The sequence below is a fragment of the Miscanthus floridulus genome, chromosome 3, assembly GCF_019320115.1.
Source record: "Miscanthus floridulus cultivar M001 chromosome 3, ASM1932011v1, whole genome shotgun sequence".
Lineage (NCBI taxonomy): Eukaryota > Viridiplantae > Streptophyta > Magnoliopsida > Poales > Poaceae > Miscanthus > Miscanthus floridulus.
In genome coordinates, this window is record NC_089582.1 from 30,245,676 (window position 1) to 30,260,925 (window position 15,250).

General features: G+C 46.9%; 1 long non-coding RNA gene and 1 pseudogene across 1 annotated transcript; both read right to left on the reverse strand.

Annotated features, from left to right (window-relative positions):
* Positions 1-7,697: 7,697 nt before the first annotated feature.
* Positions 7,698-8,707, reverse strand: LOC136543433 (uncharacterized; annotated as a pseudogene).
* Positions 8,708-8,828: 121 nt separating this feature from the next.
* Positions 8,829-12,933, reverse strand: LOC136545357 (uncharacterized). The gene is made up of 8 exons (XR_010781004.1): positions 12,682-12,933; positions 12,301-12,348; positions 11,927-12,211; positions 11,146-11,836; positions 10,836-11,052; positions 10,630-10,689; positions 10,089-10,162; positions 8,829-9,930 (listed from the first exon to the last, which is right to left on the reverse strand). It is a non-coding gene; the product is annotated as an uncharacterized lncRNA (long non-coding RNA).
* Positions 12,934-15,250: the final 2,317 nt, after the last annotated feature.

Below are 15,250 nucleotides of genomic sequence, written 5' to 3' on the forward strand. Positions count from 1 at the left end.
TTGCTGGGCATGTCGCGCGATGCGACATTTGCAATAGGGTCAAGGCCGAGCATCAGAGACCGGCCAGGTTGCTTAATCCCTTGGACATCCCAGTGTGGAAATGGGAGATCATATCCATGGACTTTATAGTGGGTTTACCTCAAACCCCTAAAGGTCATGACTCGATTTGGGTGATTGTTGACCGACTAACCAAGGTAGCTCACTTCATAGCTATGAGGAATGACTACAGAGTTGAGAAGTTAATAGATCCGTACATCGAGCACATTCTCAGACTCCACGGAGCCCCCACTAGCATAGTGTCTGATCGTGGCACGCAATATGTGTCTAAGTTCTAGAAGAGTCTCCACAAGGCCATAGGGACTCGACTAGATTACAGCACCACGTACCACCCACAGACAGATGGTTAGACAATGAGGGTTAATCAGATTTTGGAGGACATGCTCCGAGCTTGTGTCTTGAAGTATGGGTCTGATTAGGAGAAAAGTTTGTCCCACGCAGAGTTCTCGTACAACAATAGCTACCAGGCTAGTCTCAAGATGTCACCGTTTGAGGCATTGTATGGCAGAGAGTGTAGAACCCCTCTGATGTGGTCAGAGGTAGGAGAGAGATCATTCTTTGGCCCCGCAAAGATCAAAGACGCCGAAGAAGGAGTCGCCCAAGTGCGAGAGAACCTGAGGATTGCCCAAAGCCGACAGAAGAGCTACGCAGATAACCGTCGGAGAGACCTCGAGTTTCAGGTTGGGGACTATGTCTATCTCAAAGTCTCCCCACTCCGAGGCGCTGTCAGATTTCATGTGAAAGGGAAGTTGGCCCCCAGGTACATGGGACCTTATAGGATTTGTCAGAGGATCGGCATGTTGGCATACATGGTAGAGTTGCCCGAGGAGTTGACAGGAGTACACCTAGTGTTTCACGTGTCCTAGCTACGCAAGTGCTTGTAGTTGCCAGAGCAAGAGGTACACACAGATGCACTAGATATTTAGGACACCCTAGAGTACAAAGAACACCCGATCCGAATACTAGACATAGCTGAGAAGGAGACTAGAAGCACCGTGATACCCATGTGCAAGGTTCAGTGGAGCAACCACATTGAACGGGAAGCTACATGGGAGAAGGAGTCCGAACTCTGGATGCTTTACCCCTACCTCTTTGAAAGGTATGTCACACCTTAAATCTCGGGACGAGATTTCTGTGAGGGGGAAGGACTGTAACAACCCAGAAATTTCTAGAAAAAAAAATCACAACTACAATTTTTTTTCTTCTAAAAATAGCCAATGGTTGGTGAATGTCTTGTAGGAAAACTACCCTAGTTGCATAATTAGTACCTATTGTAGATGTTTATATCCTTGTATTTAATTAAATTTGCATGAGTTGCTTCTTATGTTCTTTTGTATTGATTAATAAAAGCAACAACATTTATTTAAATATTTAAATAAATGTGTGTGTGTTGTTGCCAACCCTTGGTTGAACCCTAAATGACCTCTAGTGGACCCCACTAGGGCATACATGTGTAGGCAACACATGTGTATGCATGTAGGAACTATGGAGTAGCTAGAAAAATGAAGACATAACATAGAAGAGCTAATTCAATTAAGCTAAAATGGAGAAACCCCTTTTGGCCCTAGAGCTCAAGCCAGCCTGGCTCCACAGCCCGCGAACGGACTCCAGCCCAGCAGGCCACGCACCGGCACCCGCGGGCCAACCCAACCCCCCAACCGGCCCAGCCTTTCAACTGCCCCACTCCCACCGTGATGGGCCACGGATTCAGCACGGCCCAATAATGCCGAGACGGCCCAGCTGGGAGCCCGCTTTTCGTTCGCGTTATACAGGAGCCGCTCTTCCCTTTTTCTCGGTCACCGCCAGCTGGGACCCCGTTGTCATCGTCCTCCTCGCGCCTTCATCCCCTTTTTGCGCCTGAGTTAGGACAGAGGAGGGGGAATCTCCATCGCCAGCCGTTCTCTTCACGTCGGTTGACAACGAATGCGTGGATGCGACGCCACATCGCCTATCCGCACTGCTACCGTCCCCAGCTGGAGCCATCCGCGCCATGACGCCATCGCTGTGGCCCGCACCCTTGCAACCACCCCTGGCACCATCGTACGAAGCCTAAGCAGGTTGTTGCGCCAAAACGGAGGCGCCAAGGCAACCCGCAACCGCGCCATGACCTTAACCCTAGCCTAAGCGCACCGATCACCTCCACGTGGCCCTAAGCCCCCTTCCCGCTGTTCACCTCGCCATGATCACCACCTCCCTATAAGAAGGCACCACCGAGGTGCCCTAGCCGTTTCCCATCACCTCGCTACCGCCCTGGTGGCCACCACTTCCCATCGTGACCAAGAGAAGGAGGGGAAGGAGGGAGAAGGGGGGTAGAGAAGAGAGGGTTCTACCGGAGCCGCCGAAAGAGGATCCACTGGAACGGAAGGTGACGACCCAATCGGCTACAGCGGAGTAGCTACTCGGCACGGCACGGCCTTGCCCCGACACTGCCTCGACTCGCCCTGCATCGATATCCCTTCGCCATCGCCACCTACGGTGAGCCCCAGCACCCTCTCGGCTCTCTATCATAGTGTTCGCGGGCATCTCTTCGCCGTCTCCGTAATGGGAATGAGCAAGAGGAGGCCCTGACCCCTGTACCCTACCTACACACATGCACGCACACTTGCCGCCCCAACCACGGATCGCACTGCGCACCAAGGGCCTGGGAACGCTGGAGGGGCGACGCGCTGCGGAGCATGCCCGCCATGGCTAGAGCTCACCATGGCGAGGTTCCGTTCTTGCCGCGTCAGGCCGGTAGAAGCGAGGGAAGGAGGGCTATCTGTTTTGCCTTGGCAAGGGACGCGCCGCACGCAGCAAGATCGAGGAAGAGAGCCACGTGAGGGAGCTGCTCGCGTTTACCTTGTCGGTGGAGCTGCGCTCCAGAGCGCCGTCGTGCCGAGAGCGTTCCTAATCGCACCGGCCACCTCGCTGGACAAGGGCGGGCCGAGAAGTCTTCGGTTGAGCCTAAAAACGTTGCTGAGGAGCTGCCGTGGCTAGAGAACGGCCGCTCACCACCGGCGGGCGCGCCACCGCGTGGGGAAGCAAGGGGAGGGGCCGGGACAGTAGTTTGGTGCACCATGTACACCATGAACCAAGAGGAAGAAAGATAAGGTGAACGCGGTCCACCGTAGATCCCACGTGCACCCGTGAACCGCTCGGTCATCCCCACCGCGAGCCACGCCTACAAAGACTGGAGCCCTTTTTGAATCCACAGCGCAATGTGGCATCACGAGGAGCTGCCACGTGTCTGGGCCGGCCCAGCCCAGACCGGCCCGTATCCAGCCCTAGCCCGGCCCGCCAGAGCTCGGCCTCGGCCCGGTCAAAGTTGACCATTGACCGTTGACCAGACAACGAACCCACCTGTCAGTGACTCACTCCGTCCCAGCCAATTAGGTGCTGCCACGTGTCACTGCCTGGAATTTCCAATTCTTTTTCTTTTTCAGAAATTCATTTAATCTTTGAAAATTCATAACTAATTCATTTTAACTCAGAAAAATACCAAACCAGTGTTCAAATCTTTCTAAAAATGAGCTCTATGTCATAGGCTTGTGTTTGAGTGCCTTTGGATCTTTTGAATTTCTATTGCTCCTTTGTGCACCTTTATAGGAGTCGCTCACGCGACCATATGTTACGTTTAACAGAGCTGGAGGACCTACCGACTGAGGAGTACGACCCCGACTACAGCGAGGACTTGGGAGATGACCTACCAGGTGCCACGCCCACCCAATCTCGTAGATCCTATTACGCATGCTATAACTAGAATTGCTAGCGCTTTATCTTTTATGCAATAATATGATGTTAGGTTGCATGGTAGTTTTACTTGAGCCTTATACCATGTTGCAACCTTACTCCTGCACACCCGATGATAGGCTAGATGCTCACTTGTTACATACTTACTGCTTTACTCTTACTCGCATTATATCTGTGATGTGATGCTGGTGAGGGAGAGACGTATGTGCATAAGGCACGAGGTGCCGTAAAAATTGGTAAAACTGGATAATGAACATGGGGAGATCTTGGCATGTGTTTTGGGTGTGGTGAGGGTTGAGTCAATCGGATAGGATCTTAGAACGAGTCTTTGGGGCAAGTCTTGCCGAAGGGGTGCGACCTGGGCATCCCTTGCGAGAGTTACCTATGGCGGGTATATGTGAGAGGTGGACCGGGGTGTTGGTTATCCCTTGTGAGGTGCTGTCGTGGCACGGGGAGTTGGTGATCCCCTTTTGAGAAGATATCATGTTCGGTCCCCCTAAGGACTGGTATGTCTTGAGAACCGGAACCATGGGACCTTCATGCACACCACTCGCTCCTGATAGGCGGGGGACGATTACCCGACTAACTAGGGCGGTACCACTACTACTAGGTTGGAAGGTGATAGTGTAGGGAGGTACGGGCATGGAGACCCACACCCTCCTAAGACAGCATAGTGACCTTGGGGGCCTGGTACTACGTCTCACAGTCTCAGCGTTTTGGTGGACTCCAGGGTGGCCTAGGGCTGAGTGGTAGGGTGGTACTATACCGGTTGGGAGGCAGTCGGAATCAGCCTAGACGAGCCGGATCATCGAGGATGGCGATCTTGTGGATTACCAGGTGTACATGCTCTGCAGAGTTGATTGATCTATACGTATAGGCGCGTCTGCGGATATGGACATTCCCATGACCTACGCTTTACTTGATTAGAGAGAGGAGTCCTTCTCTACCTTTCCCCCGGGTTTCGTGTTGGATTCCGGCTTTGGCCGTTGAGGCGAGATCTGAGCGGGAGTCGATCTCGTCGCCTAGAGAGAGAGTGAGATGAGATGAGATGTGTGTGATGGGTGGGGAGAACGTGTGAATAAGATGGGTTAAAAAACCTGTTGAACATATTATTATTAAAATATTAACTACTTGCATAGGAAACCCACAGCCTAAATAGGTCTCTTTCTACTTCCCCCAATGCATTCCACTCTCCACAAAGCAATGCAAGTATAGGGTGGGTGATGCGTGGCCAGTACCAAGTGTACTGATAGATTTTTGGCAGGTTCTGAGCCCGAGTACGACTACGAGGGCGATGACTGGGAGGGCTAGAGGGTCTGTTCTGCACTCGAGCTGGTTCCAGGAGATCGTTTTCCGCTGCTATCCTCATCAGAGGTTGTTCAGGATGCTATGTGTGAGTGTGTTCCGCCCTGCGTGGCGAAGAGAATAATTTATGTAAAACTCTTTATTGTACTCTGATAATCGTGTATGACTTGGTGTATCACTGAGATTTGGGTAAATTGACGGATCGTTTCGTCATTTTACACTTCGTTTCTGTGGATTTCCCTTCGTGGAAATCAAGGACGTTTCAGTGCCGGTGAGGTCAAGGTAGCGGGGCGGTGGAGAGTCGATGCAGTGGCGAGTCGACGCGGTGCAGGAAGACCCACAGCGCCGACGAAGACGATCAGGGTCGCCGAGTCCCTCCCACAGGTCCTCCTGTAAAAAAGGGCAAAAATGGTTAGTGTCGACTCAAAATTTCGGCAGCACCTCCCCTGCACGGGGAGGTTCCCAAAACCTGCAAAAAACATGGCACACAGGCCAACAACCACATATATACCAAACATGGGCACGAAGGCCAACAACCACCAATATATCAAGAGGAGCCATGTACTTTAGTTCTCTTTCCATGCAGATGAAAGTATTGAAGTAGTACAACAACAATTACTACTAACCCTACAACTACTACTAAAACTACTACTAACAACTACTTAACTACTAACAATACTAATACTAAGAACTACTTAAGTATTAACAACTACTACTAACCACTACTACTTACTAACTACTACTACTACTAACCCTACAACTAACACTACTAACTACTACAACTAACACTACAACTAACACTACTAACTACTACTACTAACACTACAACTAACTACTACTAACTACTACTACTACTAACCCTACAAGGGTAGGGCTTACCTTGGCGGCAAGAATGGCAAGAGCGAGGGCCGACGATGACGGCGGGGATGACCATAGCAGCGCGAGGATCAACGGGCGGTCGGAACGGCGCGAGGATCGACGGGCGGTTGGGTCGGCACCTTCCTCTTCTTCCTCCTCCCCTTTCTCTTTCATCCTCTTCTTCCTCCTCCCCCTTCTCTTTCTTCCTCTTCCTCCTTCCCCTTCTCTTTCTTCCTCTTGCTCCTCTCCTTCTCCCTCTGCTGGCCGGCCGCAGGGCACGGCGGGGCCGGTGGACCTCGGGGCCGGCGGGGGAGCTCGGGGCCGGCCGGGTCGCTGTCCCCGGGGAGCTCGGAGCCCGGGGTGCCGGCGAGCTCGGGGTGCGGGCGCGGGGCCGCCGGGGTGGGGGCACTGGGCCGCCGGAGCCAGGCGGGATCACCGGCCGGGCGCCGGACCGAACGTCGTCGGGACGGGGGCGCCGGGGTGGGCCCGGCAGGAGCTCGCCGGCCGGAGGGGGATGACTGTGGGGGCGGCGGCGGCGCGGCAGGGATGCGGGGGCGCGGGTGGGAGAGAAGTGAGGAGGGGGTGGGGTTGGGCCGGCCCGTTCTGGGCCTTTAGGTTAAAAGATTTGCCGAGTGCCGAGCCCAGCGGCACTCGACAATGGTTTTTTTATTTTTTTTTAATTCTTTACCGAGCGCCCTGTGACCTGGCGCTCGGCAAAGGCTTCTTTGCCGAGTGCCAAGGTTGGCACTCGGCAAATTAAAAAAATTGTTTTTTTCTCCCTAATTTTTTCCTGAGGCCTTGCTACAGTAATTAAAACTCCATTTCAAAATTTGGAACAATTTTGAGTTTTTTACTATATTTCCTTAATTATTTTTGTTTCGTTGAATTTTTCTGACTATTTCAAATTTGAACTACATGTACATGAAATAATGGAATTTGGTCATTCAAAAAATGGTATTCATGATGTTTGGCGTATGTTGAGGCCGTATCCAGGAACTCGCATGAAATTACGAGCATGTTGTTGTCGTAACATGACGATGTACTTGCGGAAAAAGTGTATTTAAATTATATAAAATCCAAACGAAGTCTAAAAATCACGAAACTTGTCGAGGTGTCTTGTTATCGCATGTGGAGGCCGTGGTAAAAAATTAAGAAAGTTTAAAGCAAGTTGTGACGTCGGATGCCTAAAAGCCAGACATCTCCAGAGAGCCTAACGTCGGCAAAGAATGGAGTTTTAATTACTGTAACAAGGCCCCAGGAAAAAACTAGGAGAAAAAACAAAAAAAAATTAATTTGCCGAGTGCCAACCTTGGCACTCGGCAAAGAAGCCTTTGCCGAACGCCCTGTGACCTACCGCTCGGCAAAGAATTAAAAAAAATTAAAAAACCTTTGCCGAAAGCCTAACGTCGGGGTACTCGGCAAAGACTGACGGCAGGTGGCCGCCGTCACGCCGGCCACCTTTGCCGACGGCCAAATTTTGCCGAGTGCCCGGCACTCGGCAAAGATTTTTTTGCCGACAGCCGCTCTCGGCAAAGGCATATTTGCCGACGGCCTATCTTTGCCGAGTGCCGCTGGGTCCGGCTCTCGACAAAGATTGCCTTTGCTGAGTGTCCGACAGAAAGCGCTCGGCAAATCTATTTGCACTCGGCAAATCGACCGTGTCCGGTAGTGATCTAGCTGTCTCATGCTAATTTTACTGAACAATTGAAACATGTTGATACGTGCATTCTATGTATCTATGTCAGATACTAATTTTGCGAGAGTTGTGAAATTGTGAAATTGAGGTCAACTATCTTGTATCCCTGAACATTGGTAATGTGCTTTAGAGAGTAATAAATTGCAGCTGCTTCCATTGCTGTTGCGGTTTTCTCGTGGTCCCCATAATACCTGCGTGTGAAGTTGCCTATTGTAATGTATGTTTCAAACCTGTTCTCCTGTCTCTTTAGAGTCTCAATAAGAGGTTTGGTCCTGTGAATCTTGTCAACAGCACTATTGAAAATGACCTTTAAGCGATCTGCATATGTTGGGGGAACCGGTATCAGTGGCATAAATAGTGACATTATATTGCGGAAGCCAATAATATAATTTTTCTCGTTATAAGAAATGGAAAGGTACAATATGCTGGGGAAGCTAACGATGTAATAGTTGGATAATTGTTATTACCTCAGTAGAGGGTGGGCCATCTTTGAAAGCTTCGAGGTCCAAAGGTGGATCAATATGTTTCAGGAGTGAAGTTGCAAGTTGGTTGAGGTCTGCTAATGATGTATCTGTATACTGGACAGCACTCTTGAGGCTGTTAAGAAAAGCATGGTTGTGTGGTAGCATGCTGAGAGTGGCCACGGTATGCGACGGCTGGATGTATGTGCTGACATCTGAGATATGTGTTTCTGTAGTAGAATAAAAATCATGTAACGTTTGTTGGATTGTGGCGGTAATGTTTTTGGACTCTGAAAATACTGGCTTTGGTCCGGTAGAAGTCTCGGGGTTCAGTGATCAGTAGGTAGCTGTGATCCGGCGCTCGGAGGTCATAGTTTCTTGGTATTGTAGCTGCAAAAGTATCCTTTAGTCGATTGGTGCCTGTGTACAGGTGTAGTGCAATATATATTAGAGCTGAAGGGAGTATACTGTGAAATACTCATGTACTAGAAAACCAGAGCGGCTTTGCCGCGCCATCTGTTGAGTGAGCCTGCAAGTTTTTACAGGTTTTGTTGCTCCTCTTTGCTCTATATCTTCTATACCTTTCACCATATCTTCTTTGCAAGACGTATTACTGATAAATAGAGGGGATAATTTTGTTTGACATTGGTAATACTGAGTTGTAGTAAAACTTTTGTTTGCTGAAATCTTGAGGACAAATGTGTATGTCTATTTTCTGCCCAATCAAATGTTGTTCTTTCAGGAGACAGGCTTTCAAATAATCAAAGAGGCATATATAGCTTGTGTCTGTCTATTATGAATAATAAATTGTTTTTGTGCTGAATTTTCATAGAAGGAAAATAGATCTCCCTGGGAAGCATTGTCATTTGAAGGTATGGCAAACGTTTAGAGATAAGCATATAGCAAACATGTATTAAGCACACCTTAGGCAGAGATGGATAGACTGGCATGCTACAGCCTATACAAAGACGTTCACTCAGTATTCAGTGTCGTAGCCACTGAGACATCCACTTCGAGTCTTCCAAAAGCTTCACAGACTAAGGTACTTCCATTTGCTAAAATAGCAGCACGTACAGTCTAAATAGTGCAGTACCTGAGTACATTGAGTCTATAAGTGATCCAGATTCAAGATTCAGGAGTAAGTGATCTTAAAATGGTATGAGGAGGTAAGCAACGTAGGCGGAGGAGACATAGGCACCAACTGGGACTCACCAGTTCTGCCCATTTAGAAGAATATGGCAGCATTAATGAATAGAAACATGTATTAGAGGAAAATTTATTCTTGAAAAGAGACATATGGAAACATGTATATATAATAACAATAACAAATCTTAGAATTCTAAATTATGCATTTATTTCAACCAAGGCCCCAGGAGTCTTTCCGGCACCATTATGATAATTATACAACCGAGATAGACCTATTGGCATGAAATCTGAAATTCATAAGTAACACACATGCATAGCCATGGTTCGCATGTAGGTCGGCAGGTGTATTTTTTCCCAATTTCATGAGTACCATAACAGTGGGTATTCTATGTCTTTACATTGCTTCAGAAACAAACAAAATGGCATGATGTACAACATGCAATTGGTAAACACGATCCTCTGAAAATAAATTTGAAGCTGACAACACATACAGAAAACAATAGATGTAGAGACGATGAGAGGGGTGTACTCAGCTGAATAGGTTGGGTGGGGAGGGGATGGCAAGTAACTTCGGTTGGACTGGCTGTACTGCCGTAGTGGGCTGCAGCAGGGAGAGACAGGCAGGGAAATGTTCATGCCAACATTGGAGCTTCTGTATGATGAAATTGCAGTCTTCACCTGGCCAAAAAAAAAGACATACCATTAAGAAATCATGAAGGATACCTTGAGATATGATCGGTGTGTCATATTGTATAGGAGATGTAGAATGGAAGAATCTGCATTATATAATTGATAAGCATGTAAAAGTAGTCGCATCCATTCGGTCAATAACTCACCCCTTCATACTGACTCCAAGGAGACTTTGCTGTTGCCATAAGTAGAATGGTGTAGCCAAGACTTCAATTGTGTACTGAAAGGATGCGAGCATTGCTATTAATTTTGGAATGAAAAGGAAGAATTAAAGCCTTTAGTTAATATGTTCACTATGGGAGAATGAAAGAATCAATATATAAGATATAGTTGTCTTTTACTCTTTGTAGAACTGCATGTCAGTCTTAGTGTCTTTAATTATTAATGAAATTTTGCTTTTCTGACAGGGATATCAAAGGGGCAAGCACACTTGTTGATGGTAATGGCGACAGGAAGGCCAGCATGCAAGTGGTAAACTCTGTGAAGCATCTCATAATTTTATACTCGACTGCCTGTCTTATCTTATACTTTTAATCAATAATCTGTTATATTTACATATAAATCAGCATATGTATGAAATCCTTGAAAGGGAGCCTTTACCGGATGGAAGAATTTGCATCATATAATTGATAAGTATGTCAAAGTAATTGCATCCATTCAGTCAATAACCCACCCCTTCATACTTACTCCAAGGAGGCTTTGCTGTTGCCATACGAAGAATGGTGCAGCCAAGGCTCCAAATGTGTACTGAAAGGCGGAAAATTTAGACATCGAAGGAAAGAAATGAAGTGCTTAGTTCACATGTTCAATACGGGAAAATCCAATGATCAACATATAAGGCTAATCCAAAGCCGGTGCAGCATCGCATTTGGTTAAGCATCAGGAAGCCTTACCCATCGTTAATGGCACATTAAGCTTCGTTAATTCGTTGGAGCACACTGCCAGCCCCCCATTGTCGTTGGAGCATACCGTCATTACCTTCATGTAGGAGAGGTCTGATTAGAGTCACAACTGGGGTCCGAGATGTTTCATCACTTACATTATTAGTAGGATTATGTTCCTGGAAAAATCTGAAGACTGCATTCCTGCTGGCACTGATATGGCGTCCACCTAAATTTATGGCACCCTCAAAAAAAATAGGATGAGATGAATTAGTACAACATTTTAACAAACAGCTGATGTGCGTATCAGGAATTCATGTACCTTCTTTAACTGGAGTACGCCAACGCTGCTGCAGAGTTTGTTGGCGTGCAGAGCTTGGCACCAGGGGTGGGGAGGGAAGCCGTGAGGTTCATCGAGGTGCGGCATCGAGGTGGGCGGCAGCGGAGGCGGCGTGACGGAGCCGGGCTGCGCCGCTAGGGTTTGGCCGCGCCGGGGCTCCTGTGCTGTCGCGGCGCAACGTCGGGCCGCCAGAGAGGAGTGGAGCGTCGTTGCTGGGAGAGGCGGAGGGCATCGCGAAGGCCAGCCGGAGAGGGCGGACCTGCGCCATCGCTGCGACGGCGTGGACTCGGCGTCCGGCGGCGGCGCGACTCCGGGGAGAGTGGACGGAGGAGGAGGGCGGCCGGCCCATTGAAAAGGCCTAGATTGCGGGTTGATTTCGGTAAAGTTCGAGGGTTTTTTTGCAAAAAAAAACTGAGAGGAGGCTTGGACTGCGGGTTGATTCGACTAAAGTTCGAGGGTTTTTTGCAAAAAAAACCACGTCTCCCACGCTCTGGGCCGTTCACGCGCCCGATCCGACGGCCAGGAACGGCCTGCGACGTGGCCACTCTCGCCGGCCCGCTTTTGGTCCCAGGATTCATAGTATAAGATATTACAAACCTGGATTTTTTTTTTGACACAACAGGCAGTATTGTAAGTGGGTCGATGGCTATTTCGGAGGTGTCTCCTTCCTGACCTGCATGCATTGAAAATGGAATTCTGCTAGGTGAAGGATTGAAACATTAAGAAGAGGTAATTGTAAAGAGCGTGGGAATTGAATAGGTACCTGTGATCCATGGTAGTTGAGCCCATTCATGTTCTTTGCACCATGGTAACATTTCTAGTTGGAAATAGTTTGTGTCCAGCGTTTGATGTGCAAGCACAGCTGCCTATGCCTGTGGGTTGTCCAAGTGAATGATGAAGTTTGGTGGTACGTGTATTATGTCAGATAACTCAACATATATGTTTAGCGCATGCGCAATGTGTTCTATAATCTGGTGTGGGCGTAGGCTGTATGCATCGTGTTCTTATTTGTTGAGCCTGCCGATAACTGCGAACTGCAAATCTCTTCCTGAGATAAAGTATTGAGCATGATGATACTTTTTAATGCAACCTTAATACAACATACAGGAAAAGCGGGAGTTTTCGTTGCTATTTTACCCTGTGTGGATGTTGATGAATGCATTGCTGATGGAAATAGCAAGATGCCTGCATAATGTACGGTTTAGTGTTAGAAGCAAAAATTGTCTGTATTAATGGCATGGGTGTGAGCAATTGAAGATTACATATAAAATAGTTCACACTAAACATGAACACAAATATAATGGACCTGGTTTGTTTAAATTGTAATATTGGGACAGGTGTTTAGGGATTTCTATCAACAGCAACAAGGTAAATTGGCATAGTAAATCTATAACATAAAAAATTCGCGAATGTGTATCTGTGTTGGGCAAAAGGAGGGTGGGAGATTTTAACTTTAATCTAGAAATTAGATCTTTAGAAGTGAAAATGGTAAAATGAGGAAACAGTAATTTGTATTACCAGCAGCTGGGTCGGACGATGGCAGACCGGTGGCTGTAGCAGAAGGAGCGTTGCTGTTGAGTGCGCGCAGGGCACGCCGGCGCAGGTTGTGGGTCACTGGTTCCCAGTGGGGGCGTCGATCGCCGGCGGCCCTGTGCAGCTTAAGGACCGTCGCCAGACCTCTGCTGGGATAATCGGTGACGAACAAACGCGCGGAGCTATCTAGGGTTGGGTGCGGCACTACGATAGATAGAGGATGCAGGGAGGCGTCAATGGCCGCCGTGGGGCGCTGCAGTGGCGAGGTTGATGGTTGCTGGTTTCTTGATTGCCTCACATGCGTTAGCTGGGCCAGAGATCTTAGAAATTGAGCCCAATATTTAGGCCCACGTTAACATGAAGACCGAGACTTTAAAGTCTTTTCTGCACTTCCCTAGGGCCATGACTCCAGCGGTATTTTGGATGTTATTGTTTTTCTATATAAAATCTGGATTATTTGGGTTATACTATTTCTGGGGTAAATTGCCACTGTTATAGAAAAAGTTAGTGTACTGTTTCGTTGATGTGAATGTAAATTTTAGGGCAAAAGAAAATTGAAATGTTGGTGGCCTCCTTGATCTTTTTTTTTTGTTTCCTTGTATATCTGTACATATATACGTATATTTAGTTTGAAGTGTGAACATTTTTTTTTCCTTTTTCTTTTCCTGTTTTTTTCCCCTTCGTGTATGTTTCCTGGAAATTGTCTGGTTCAATGAACTGGAACCGTAACTAGTATGGCTACGTGGTATATGTAAACAAACGTAGGTCTATTTAGGAGTATTTAGAAAATACAACAGCTATAGTTGACCTCGTCACCTCTGTTTAGTTTACCTATTTGTCGGTCACATACACTGCATTATGAAAACGAAACATGGTAATAGTGCATTCAGTTTGGTCACTACTATATTAATACTGGTACCACAAATGCTTGGTGGAAGCATTTTAATAGCCATCTACATAGGTTCAGTTCAGAACTAAACGGGTACACCTTACGAATTTTCTTACAGCCAGTGGTAGCCTGGATATTATACAGTTAACAGGCTGGAGAGCTAGGGTGCCAATAAATGTGCGCCTGGTTACTAACCAACGCTAGATGGATGTGCAATGCCTTAGATATTATACAGTCAAAAGGCCTCGAAACTGATTCCACATCTATTTGTGCAGTATGATCATTGGGACAGCGCTAAGCATCCTGATCCGCAAAAGGTTGATGGTACTCCCTTCTGAATCACTGCAGCCTGCACTGAGTTAGAAAGGAAGAACGCGATGGACAGGCCATTAGATGAAGGTTTTGGTATTTTTTTAGTAAATTTAGAAAATTAAATGGACTAAAAAACGTGGTAGATATTTGATAATTGCGAAAGTCGAAACTTAATGAATAGCTAGCTGCTATCACTCTGTCCACACGCTGAAAGGAAAATATTAATATTTATTGTGAAAGACATATAACCTCAGATTGCAGGCTAAAATTTATGCAGAAGATAAAGTTCAGTGCCTGATGGCAAAGATATGAACATGGCAGACTAAACACATAATGTTTACTTAGTTTGATATGGTACCTTAAGTTGGGCTGCTTGATATGGTACCTTAAGTTGGGCTGCTTGAACTGGATCCTGACTGATTTTTCGTGGTTTCAGATCTGGCTCTGTCAATTGATTGCATGGAGTTAGCAAAAACTATATACTCGCAAGTAAATTGGAGCTATTTTTTTTCTTATTTGTTCTAATAATTTTTGTGGTGTCTTGTGTTGCATGGTTTTACCTTTTTGTTTGTGGGTGTGGTGGTGAAGCTGTTGGACCACTGAAATTTTCATGCAGCAGTCCTGGTGCAGGTAAATTATCCTCATCTGCAACTTACTGGGAAAATGGAAGCAGGATGGTTCACGGAGTTTCAACAACTGTAAGCTATATGGTTGCTGTGAAGAATTGATGTACACACAGATCTGAGAGGCACAAAATAGTATTTGTTGACAATTATACCTTGTCAGTAAGATCGTCGTGTTCAAATAAGCGCTTGCGAACATTTGAGGTCTCTGCTAGCTAGTGACCTAGAACATGTACAAAGGACGTTAAGTTGGTGGTGGAAATTATTAAAAGCTGAAAGGAGGTATACTTAGACAATTAATTCGGGTGTGGTAGTGCATCTTACTTGGTGGTAGTATCCCTTACACTACAAAAAAAATCCCCTTATACATAACGGTTTACTTTGGTCACAGACATGCGAAAATACGTCACAGTTAACTCATGATAACGATCGCGAAAAACGTCATGTATCTCACGTCATACATTTGTTGAACCGAAATGGACCATCACATGTTGGCTTTTTTATTCGTCATTGATGAACTGGTCGGCAACAATAGTAAAAGGCAATAGTGATGAAATGAACCGTCACGATTATGTTACACGTGGCTGCTACGTTGCCACGTCATCAGTAGGCTGTTTGTGGCCCATTGTTCATGAGGCCCATGTGTTGTGTAGTTTTTTAGTTTTAGTTAGGCCCATATTGTAGCAGGTGCTATTGGGCTAGCCCAATTGCACAATAGAATTGGCCCACT